The sequence below is a fragment of the Xenopus laevis genome, chromosome 6S, assembly GCF_017654675.1.
Source record: "Xenopus laevis strain J_2021 chromosome 6S, Xenopus_laevis_v10.1, whole genome shotgun sequence".
NCBI lineage: Eukaryota > Metazoa > Chordata > Amphibia > Anura > Pipidae > Xenopus > Xenopus laevis.
Window position 1 is genome coordinate 79,595,765 of NC_054382.1, and position 11,409 is coordinate 79,607,173.

An 11,409-nucleotide genomic window follows, 5' to 3' on the forward strand; every position below is an offset into this window, starting at 1 on the left:
ATAGGATTGTTTGGCATCATATATGAATTCATTATATCTTAGTTAGAATCAAGTACAACGTACTGTTTTACTATTACAGAGAAAAGTGAAATCATCTTAAAAAATGTAATTATTTGATTAAAATTGAGTCTAGGGGAAATGGCCTTCCTGTAATTCCGAGCTTTCTAAATAACAGGTTTCTGGATAATGGATCCCATACCTATACCTGTTGAAAAGCAAACTTATCAGTAGCTATGCTGTAGGTTACTGCATCTGCACAAACTTAGTAACTTTTTTTACATAAATGAACATTAGCAGTCTTTAAAGGACAATTTATTTCCCAAGGCTGGGGCTCTTTTTAGGGGGAAAAAAGCATTTCTTAAAAAAAAGGACTTGTCCATATATGTAACTAATACTATATAGAATAAAATACATCAATGAAGCCATTCCATCAATAAGTAAGCAGAGAGAGAAGCAAGTAAAAATGGAAAGCTGAGTGAATAAAGAAGGTGGAAAAGGGGAGAATAGGAACTTAGAAATGTAGGGCAGATTTAAGGGCAGAGACACACGTGAAGATTCAAGGAGATTTAGTCGCTCGGCGACAATTGCCTCTTCTTCGGTGACTACTCTTCCCGAAAAGCCTTCCCGCCGTCTAGATTCTAAATCGCTGGTCGGATGGCCCTGCTGGCTATTTAGATTCTAGCCTGCGGGAAGGCAGTTTGGGGAGATTAGTCGCCAGAAGAAGAGGCGATTTGTCGCCCGGCAACTAAATCTCCTCGAATGTTTGCGTGTGTCTCTGCCCTAAAGCTGGCCATAGACGCAAAGATCCGATCGTACGAATCGTGGATTCGTACGATTTTCGGACCATGTGTGGAGAGTCCCGGAATTTTTCGTCCGTCGGAGATCGGTCGTTTGGTCGATCGGACAGGTTAGAAAATTTCTGTCGCCTGCCGATAATATCTCTGCGTGTATTGCCGATCGTACGATTTTCAGTGGGAGAGTGTCACTAGTGTTGGCAGACATAAGTATCGTACAATTGCTGTCAGGGGCAGAACATTGGGTGATCTGTTCTTATTTGATCGGAATGGTAAAGACTTTGATCTGAATGGTTAGTGGAGGGTCGGGAGATGGGAAAGTCCGATCGTACGTTGATTCGTACGATCGGATCTTTGCGTCTATGGCCAGCTTAAAGGGTGAAGGGCAGGACAAGAGAGATGGAGGATACAGGAGGGAAACAAAGAACAGAAGACAAGTATGTAGGCGGGAGAGAACAAGTAAGAGAAAAGGAGTGAAAAGTTGACTGTGACAGGAAAAGTGTGTGGAAAAAATGGATAAATTGTAATTACATGGCAGTGGTGCAATCTAAAAACTCAGCAATTTCTGCCTTTTCAGCAGACTTGCTGACCCTTCCTCGTTTTTTGGGAGTCATCTGTACTTTAATGTTGGCAGTAAAAAAGCAGGTGACATGACCTTTGCAAAACAGGTGTGGTAAAAAAACCACTAGAGACTTTTAGGCTTATTTTTTAGGCTTGTTTCTAAAGTCCCATATCCAACCCCCAGCAACATTATTTTTTAACCCCACTTCCACATTCTCATTCGCATATATTGTTTTAATAGACTTCCACATTAGACTCCCACAAACAGGGGGATAGCTAAAGGCGTTGCATGGGTTATGACTATACTCAAGCCCTAAGTAATAAAAGGGGGTATGGAAACAACTAGTCTGACCTTTCATCAAAGAAGGGAAAAAAACAGGGCTAGAGAGAATGAGGATTATAGGTGGAAAGTAGGGTTGAGATTAGGAAAGTGGTGTCAATGTGGACATTCAGTAAGGGGCCCATTTACTTAGCTCGAGTTAAGGAATGAATAAAAAAAACTAAATTCCGAATGTTTTTTTTGGCTAATTCGACCATCAACTACGACTTCGAATCAAACGATTCGAACTAAAAATCATTTGACTATTCGACCATTCGATAGTCGAAGTACTGTCTCTTTAAAAAAAAAACTTCGACCACTTAGTTCGCCACCTAAAACCTACCAAAGTCAATGTTAGCCTATGGGGAAGGTCCCCATAGGCTTTTGAAGCATTTTTTGGACGAAGAAAAATCGTTCGATCGAACGAATAGCGCTAGTCGAAGGATTTAACTTCGACAGTCGAATATCGAGGGTTAATTAACCCTCGATATTCGACCCTATGTAAATCTGCCCCTAGGTGTTTAGGGGCAATAGAGAGGGCCTCCAGATACACCATACCTAAATCCTTTTTATTCATCTATCTTTCTCCTTTCCATGCCTCACTTTATTTGCAGGTAAATTTGTTGTGACGTGTTAGCCAGTAAAAATGTTACAGGGCAACCCTTTTGAAATAAAAAATAATGGTGATGCCTTTATTGGCTAACTAAGCTACTCATAGCATGCTTTCAGAACATTTTAGTTCCTTTTTTCAAGCTGATGGAGGAAGTAAACCTAACAGGAGTTTACGCCAACAAGGCACAGAAATGAAGGCAGACCGGATTCAATTATGACAGGTGACAATCTGCTTTTCTGCTTTCTGCAATTTTAGATGTAGATAATGTGAAAGTATAAAATCTGTACAACAGTGTCCTTATAAAATGTATCCAAAGCCTGCTAATTAAAGGCTCTAATCTATTCAAGTCTGTGGAAAGAAACCTGGTATGCTAGCACTTCTCCTCTGTATCCATATGTCTCCAAGCTGTCATTTTTCCTGTTTTACATGAATACGTTCAGCAGGAGACTGCCATAATTTGTGTCAATCTCTGCACACCATTCTTCTACGCTGAGTGTAGCATTCAATTCCACACACTGAGAGATGTAATCAACTTTGCCAAAGCACTTGCAGTCTATTTAATTATATACTTCCAACAGCTACATTCCTTATATGGTGCTGAGCACAGCTCAGAGCGAATAATATAATCAAAGAAATATATATGTATTTGCAGCAGCTCTATAGGTGAAAGTCTTAATTTATTTTAAACATCAATGCTGATTTACAGGTTCCTTGCAGTGGGTGCTGAGGTTCTGATTATTCTGTATAAGAACAGAATCACCCACACAAGTGATGGCATTACTGTTTGAATAGATTGTTCACACTGTATCATTGTACTAAAAGCCACCCAGCATCTCTTTTAAAGCATCCAAATATATGAGCTTGTGGAACACCTATTCCAAATCCTACACCTCTGAAAGGGGAACTCCACCCAACAACATCAGGAGAGAAAATGCATTCCTAAGCAACTTTCCAGTATTCATTTAATAAAAACATCAATGGTTTTAAAGTTGTTTGTAAAGATGACTGTATTGCTGGTTCTTATTCCTAAATAAATGTAGAATAAACCATCTGCTTAATAAACCTGGAAGGAAGCTGACTAATGTTACATTGATTCAAGAGTTACTGTATACCAAAGAACAGACATTGATTACCAACAATATCAATTGCGATTACATCTACAAATAACCATTGATAATTTTGATGATAGTTTTTTGATTATACATTGGAAAGATTACTAGGAACACTCATATGAAGTGAGGAAGATATCAATCAACCTAAGAAATCCAACATTTTGAAAACACCTTTATTTAGCTGCATTATTGGGCACTGAAATTATATCCTCTTAATTAGTAGAACCCTGTGAACATGTAAAAGGTTTACAGTATTTTGGTTGCCTTAAAGTGATTCCTATTCTGTACCTATAAAATGCTTTCATTATAGAGGTGTGGGATCGGTTATCCATAAACCCTTTATCCAGAAATTTCTGCATTAAAGAAAAGCCATCTCCCACAGACTCCAATATTAGACACATAATCCACATTTAGGGCTCTTACTGATGAGCAGTTGTAGCTACGCTCCCCTGCTTTCCGTTTTTCTGCGTTCAGCCGCAGGGGAACGCAGCAATAGACGCATTACGTTTTTTCCAATGGGGCTGTACTCACACAGGCGCGTGTAGGCGCCGAACGCAGGTTGAGATGCAACACGCTGCATTTTTCCAGCGTTCAGCGCCTACACGCGCTTGTGTGAGTACAGCCCCATTGGAAAAAACGTAATGCGTCTATTCCTGCGTTCCCCTGCGGCTAAACGCAGAAAAACGGAACGCAGGGGAGCGCAGCTACAACCGCTCATCAGTAAGAGCCCTTAACAAGTGATAACCTTCTTCTCTGTAGTAATAAAATATTACCTTGTATTGATCCAAATTAAGATATAATTAATCCTTACTGAAAGCAAAACCAGCCTACTGGGTTTATTTAATGTTTTACACAATTTTCTAGCAGATTTAAGGTATGAAGTAGACTTACAGTATAAAGGTGTGAAGACAAAGCATATGCCTAGTGGCAATTTTGTTCCTAGTGACAGTTTTCTGGCTAGGGCCAATGTACCTGTTTGATAAATTGCCTGCAACTGCGCAGATGTTGCAAAGTGTACAAAGCTCACAAATGCAAGGAATTTAAATCTGCCTTCAGGACATGTTACAAATATGGTTTACCAAATATATTGCCTCTAAAGCACAAAAATGGAGAATGCCAACCATAATGCAGTAATTTCAGAATTCCAGTATAATAGCAAGTGCATCAAAAATACCACAGATTGCATGTGATGTACCAATGCACTTTGGTAAAGTGTGCCCAAGTTTCTGCACTAGTTTTCTTGTCATCTTGGATGTTGCTCCCAGTGGCCTCAAAGCATTGTGCACATTCCCCCTCCCTGGTTCCCTTTAACTATGATAAGCAACACAGGGCTTTTTTTGAAAATCTAAGAACATAACATAATGTTCCAAATATAACCCAGTCTCAAAGTCAAACACATATGATGGTATCCTTGTGAATTCCTAAATAAATTGCAACATGTAATCGTAAATAAATGTGAACAAAGAACTGACAATAAACAATACAGATTTATCAGATTTATCAAAGGTCAAAGTGAATTTTCGAATTAAAAAACGTCAAATTTCGAAGTAATTTTTGGGTACGTCGACCATCGAATAGGCCAAATTCGACTTCGATTCGAATTGAAAATACTTTGAATATTCGACCTTTCGAAAATCGAAGTACTGTCTCTTTAAAAAACGTTGACTTCGACACTTAGCCACCTTAAACCTGCCGAATTGTTATGTTAGCCTATGGGGACCTCCTTGAACCTATAGCCAACATTTGGCTAAGTTTTTAGAAGTCAAAGTTTTTTATTTGAAAATCGTTCGGTCAATTAAATCGTTCGATTCAAACGATTTCTACGATCTGTAAGATTCATATTGCTTATTAATAATTTCCTTTTATCGATCGAACGATTTTACTTTGACCAAACAAATTCAAAAAGAAAAGTTTGACTAAATGTGCCCCTTACTGTGTTACTTCAGTGTATATTCCTAATGTTTCACTCAATAATTTAATTGACATTTGCCTAATCGCATTCAATGTCAGTGTTGGGCTGACGTATGTCTTACTTGATTTTTTTTTTTAGCTCTCCACTCTCCTTAACCCAGAAGAAATAGGACACTAACTATCCAGTCTTCATTTTACCCCTGAGATATGATCTGTGCATACAGTACTGAATTTTGTATGAACCTTCTATGTCTTAATTATTCATTAATATGCATTCTGTGCTTCTCCTTCACACACATCACTTAACAAATTTTATTGTTCACACACTTATTAACTGGGTACATACAACCATTGACAATGACAAAATAAAAGGAAGTTTTGAGTCAAGATGACACTACACTAAAATGTTAGGCCTTAAAATATACATTAAAAAATACAGTCTCTTCAGACAATAAAACAGTAAAGTCTATGCTATATATAGTTATTTGACCACTTGCTGTACTCACTCGATGACGATTCTTGCCTGCAGCTGCTCAAACAAGTAAACCATTGTTTCCTTATAATCCAGCATTATACTCCATCAAGGCTTACATTGGTAATCATTATATAATACACAACTGCACACCAGATAATGCAAATAACTAGTAAATATATGTGATAATATAATATTTCCTCTAATTCATAAGCATATTAGTTAAGGCAAGGGTCCTTTTTTTTAACCTGTGAGCCAAAAAGTTGGAGAGCAACATAAGCATGCAGACAGTTTATGGGGGTGGCAAATATGGGTTTTGATTGGCTATTGGTAGCCCAGTGTTGACTTGTAGCCCACAGGAGGCTCTGTTTGCCATTATACATAGTTTTTATGCAACTAAAGCTTGCCCTCAAGTCAAAAATTCAAACAGAAGCTCCTACTTTAAGGCAACTGGGAGCAACATCCAGGGCATCGGAGCCACTGGTTGGGAACCACTAAGTTAAGGGGTACTTAAACTATTAAATAGGCCATAAAATTTTGCAGTCATTTCACTGCTGTAACTAAAAACAGGGACACTAGTTGAAACGAGTTGAGAAATTTTCCTCAGATGGCAATGCCTACAAGTCACTAGGGGTGGCAAAAAGTCACTCCTGATAACTTTAAGAGACAGAGTTTGTTTTAAAAAAAGCATATTTTATTACATTTTGCTGGGCCCCACAATAAAAAATAATTTTAGAGCTCCCTGATATTTTTCATACTTATATTTTTCTAATATTTTTTTTACTTTATATTTACTTTTTAAACATATATTTAAACAACTGGGCCCCATAAACCTCTTGAGCCCCCCGTAGGTGCAGGTTTGCTTTGTCTATCGTTCCACCTCTGGGAGACAACTATAGTTTTAATAAACAGTAATGGATAATTAGACAAGGTTCATGCTATGTTTCCAAGTGAATAACAAAATGAATTTATAAAGACACATTTCAGATTTATCTCGAACATCACCCTAATAAATATTCTAGTGAGAAACTTAAGTAAGAACTGTGCCCCTCTGCCTCCCTGTAGACCTCCATTACAGATTCATTCTGTAGCTCCTTTCCCCAGTGTCTCAGACACTGAAAAGCAGTGTTAACTGGTGATGTGGAGAAAGGAGCTCAGCTGGAGACCGACACAGTGAGGATAGTTTGGGGGCCATGGAGGTCAGCAGAGATGCAGCAGGTGGGTTTATTAGAAGGATGGGTACACATTTCTAATAAATGTAGAAAAGTACTGTATTACTATCCCTTTAAAACAATACAAACAAATATGCAAGAGAGTAATATGAGTGATGTCATAAGTTATAATTGTCATTATAATATCAATTATGTCACATGACTCACTGAAATATTTTTATTATAAAATAGAATGTATAATATAAGGGTATTAAGGGTATTAAAAGTCAGCTTGGAGCTCCTTGGTCTTCAGCCTCATGCATTTATATAGTCATGAAACTCCTCAGTGACTTATAATATCCTTATATTTTAAATTAGGGGTACATTGTTCCCTATATAATCATAACAGTTTGTGTGGTTACAAATGTATGAGTAGTCTTATATGAGTCATATTCTCACTGGATGAAGTGCATTCTCAACAGCTGCTGATTCCAGGTGTAAAAACAACAGGTGCCCTTCTCATACAGGGAGTAGCAGAACTACTGCATTACTTGCATACTGCAAGCTGCCACACATACACATACAGTATTACATGTGTATTTGGTTTTAGAAATAGGATTCCTTCTATAATAAAGGTTTTGTATTATAAGAAACAGCATACCCTTCCTATGAAGTGTATATTTAATAGTGCACCCCATATTATAAATGATAAGACGTTAGATATCAGAGAGATATTCCATGACCATATAAAGGCAGAATTTCCCAGCTCAAGTGCTTTTACACAAATCAAGGAACTATGAAGTGGCTTCTAGTATCCTCATAGATTTACATTCTTTTTTGTAATGCCCAAATTTCAATAATTTGTCTTGCCACCTATTCTGGAAACAATACTGTCTTCTTATTGTTTACCTTCTTTGCTTATGTACATTTGCATATGTGTTGGATGTTGTTTTATCAACAGCAATGGTTTCCAAAGGCCAATTGAGGAGAATTCAGCCCTAAAGAGCTGAATGTTGATTGGGGAATTAGGGTGAGTAGTTAGTGCTAGAACAAAAAGTAGCAGTAACTCCTCTGCAGTCTTTAACAGTACAGTGGTAATTACGTGTGACCATTAGAAGCTTGTCTCCAGTAATATAAGTGCTAAATGAAGCAGTGTATTTGCATAAAGCAACCAGTGATTTTCTTGGCTTTTAATTTCCACTTTTTATTTTCTACGTTGCGGTGGACTGATCAAAACCAGTTCCTGCTTGGCTGCTACTGTCAACTTACTGCTGCCATTAAGCACTTGTGTTAGTAAGAGAGCCCAAACTCCTCTAGGATGAAAAGTGTGACAAGTGATGTAGCGTTCTCAAAAAAGAGCCATGAATATACTGAAAATTGTATCCTTATAAAAGGTAATTACTGATGCTATGGGTTATAATTGGTGCTTAGTGATGTCATTTGTATTGCATGACATGCAAAAGAGCATGTGGCCTTCAGTCATGTGTCTTTGCATGATCTTGGATCTCCTGGGTGACTTATGATATCCTTATATTTTACAATAGGAGGATACATTATTTTCTCTATATATGCCCTGATGATTTGAAGGGGTTGTTCACTTTTAAATTAACTTTTAGTATGGTGCAGAGAGGGATATTCTGAGACAATAATTTTTTACTTGCGGTTTTTTAATTGTTTCGCGTCTTATCAAATCTGCAGTATCCAATTTCTGCAAACTGGTTCCTAAGGTCTAAATTTCCCTTGCAACCATGCATTGATTATGATATATAAATAGGAGAGGTCATGAATAGAAAGATGAATAATAGATAAGAAGTAACAATAACAATAAACTTGTAGAGGGCCTCTGTTTTTTTATTGGGGTCAGTGACTCCCGATTGGAAAGCTGAAGAAGAAGGCATATAATTAAAAAACTATTGAAAAAAAAACACAGTGGGGCTCATTTATCAACACTGGGCAAATTTGCCCATGGGCAGTTACCTATAGCAACCAATCAGTGGTTAGCTTTTTAAAGCCAGCTGCAAGTAGAATAATGAATGCAGCAATTTGATTGGTTGCCATGGGTTACTGCCCATGGGCAAATTTGCCCAGTGTTGATAAATGACCCCCAGTGGGGTCAGTGATCCCCGAAGCTAGAAAGAATCTAAAGAAGAATGCAAATATTTCAAAAACTTTACAAAGGGAAGAAAATTAAGCTCTTTTTTCAGCAGCTCAACAGTTAACAATTTCAACAATGTGTGGTTGCTAGGGGTGAACCATCCCTTTAATACAAAACTGAACATGAAACCTTGGACACATATGGGCCTGTTTAAAAACAATTTGAATGACAAATGCTGTGGCTTATACATATTGTAAACGCTTTAGGTCAGGGATCTAATTTCTGTTGTTAGCTGCTTTGTTATTTTCTTATTAGGCTGTTTGTGGATCATATAAATACATGTATTCATACAAATTATTCCCCAAGAATGAAAATATTGCTTGTTTTATTGGTTTAAATATAACAAGCCCATGGGCCTTTCTTCATATATTTCACAAACTCTTTACCACCATGTTGCTAGATTGGTGGGAAAAGTAGGTGGGTATTTCATTGTCATCATCATTATTTATTTACATACCACCAGCAAGTTAAGCAGCACTTTACATTAATATAAAGAGATTTTGGACAATAATCTAACAAAGAAGTTTTACAGAATAAGAATGGGATCAGACATCACAGGGCCCTGCTCAAGGAGCTTACAATCTAAAGGGTGAATCTGCAGGTGCTGGTTCATTTAAGGGTTGATGCAAAAAGCAGTTTACTTAGAATCTCTTATTCGCATTTGCAAATATAAAGTGCCAAGCAATGGAATGCTGTTCCCAATATACCTTCAATAAACAGGTGTATGTCCTTGCTGTCTCATTGGGGTTTTAAATCTCATTTACAGAATAGATGTTATACATAGCAAGCAAATAGCTCTGCACCTTTAAAGCAGATCTTTACAATAAAACGAGGCCACCCACTTGCACACCCTTATAAGGTTGGTGAGCAGTGCAGTCAAGGTTCATATAGGGATGTTGTTAAACTAAAACCCTCATCCATGGCTGTGGTGGGGGCACACGTGGATATTAAAAACTGTACTTGAACAGCAGCTGGTAATGGCAGTCACTAGAAGGAGGGGGTCAGTGATAACTAATATCTTACAGATGACAGGACTGGATATTGCTGGACAATTGCCTGCTGCTGCTGCAGGGAGATGTATAAATTACCCACTGCACCCCCACCCCCAGACACGTTATCTGCTGCCAGTCTACTGCCACCCCCAACCCCCACCCCCTCCCACCCCACTAAATCCAGTCAGAGCGCAGAGCCACTTACCTGCCGCCTGCTGATGCTGTTGGGGGCGCGGATCCAGTATCAAAATGAAGCAGATGTGTGAGGTAAAGATGCAGAGAAATTGGGCAGAAATGAGGGGCTGATGCTCAGACGCCTGTGCGCAGTGTGTCAGTAATGCAGGAGACGAGTCTGCGCTTCCCGGATCTCCTAATAAAGAGAAGTCTCTTGGAGGGAAGGAGACAGAGGGAGATGGCAGAAGGGGTGGGGAGAAGTAGAAGGGATGGAGAGAGAGAGAGAGAGAGAGAGAGAGAATGCCAGAGTCTAGCTAGATAGGCATTGTTCTTGCACTACACTTCCCAGCATTCCACTTCATTCCTTTAGCTCTGGGGATAACTGTAGTAGTAGTTCAACAGCAGGTGGAGAAAAGCAGGAAAAAAAAATCTCTGTAAAAAATCTGACAGGGTGAAGTAAAAGCAGATTATTCCTGGAAGGCGAGCATTAAAGGGAAGGCAGCATGTAGCTATATAAGGGCTTGTTCACCTTTAAATTAGTTTATAGCAGGCCCTGACTGGCAATCTGTGGTTTCTGGCACATGCCAGAGGGGTTCCAAAGAAAGTCACTATTTAGTGGGCTGGTGGGGGCTGATTGGGCCTCTGTGTACATGAAATGCCAGGGCCTATTTTGACTCTCAGTCCAGACCTGGCTTAAAGTATGATGTAGAGAGTGATAATATGAGACAATTTGTAGATAGGTTTGATTCCATATTATTTGTGAGTTATTTGTTATTCAGCAGCTCTCCAGTTTGTAATTTCAGCAATCTTGTTGCTAGGGTCCAAATTACCCTAGCAACCATGCATTGATTTGAATAAGAGTCTAGAATATTAATAAGGGTGAGCTTGAATAGAAATAGAAACAAAAAGTGTCAATCACAATAAATCTATAGCCTTACAAACTGTTTCAGACTGAAGGGTCCGAGGCCTACCTGGGCATCCAAACACATACCCACTCCTGGGCCCCCCTGCCCCAGCCACCCCCACCCCCAGGCCCATCAACCCAACCGCAACACCCCTCCGGGCCCCCCTGCTCCACTGCACATACCTGTTCTTTCAAGCACATGCCCATGTAGACAGAGGATGGCTGCGGGTCTGGGTTGGGAGGTACCCACA

The 11,409-nt window shown here is 38.9% G+C and overlaps 1 protein-coding gene across 1 annotated transcript in view; it reads right to left on the minus strand.

Moving 5' to 3' along the window:
- The window catches only part of cap2.S (cyclase associated actin cytoskeleton regulatory protein 2 S homeolog), an 83,664-nt gene extending 73,159 nt beyond the window's left edge, over positions 1 to 10,505 (minus strand). Inside the window, exon 1 of the mRNA XM_018269500.2 lies at positions 10,286 to 10,505. The gene's annotated coding sequence lies outside the window, so the exon portion shown is untranslated. The remainder of the gene's footprint in view (positions 1 to 10,285) is intronic.
- Positions 10,506 to 11,409: the final 904 nt, after the last annotated feature.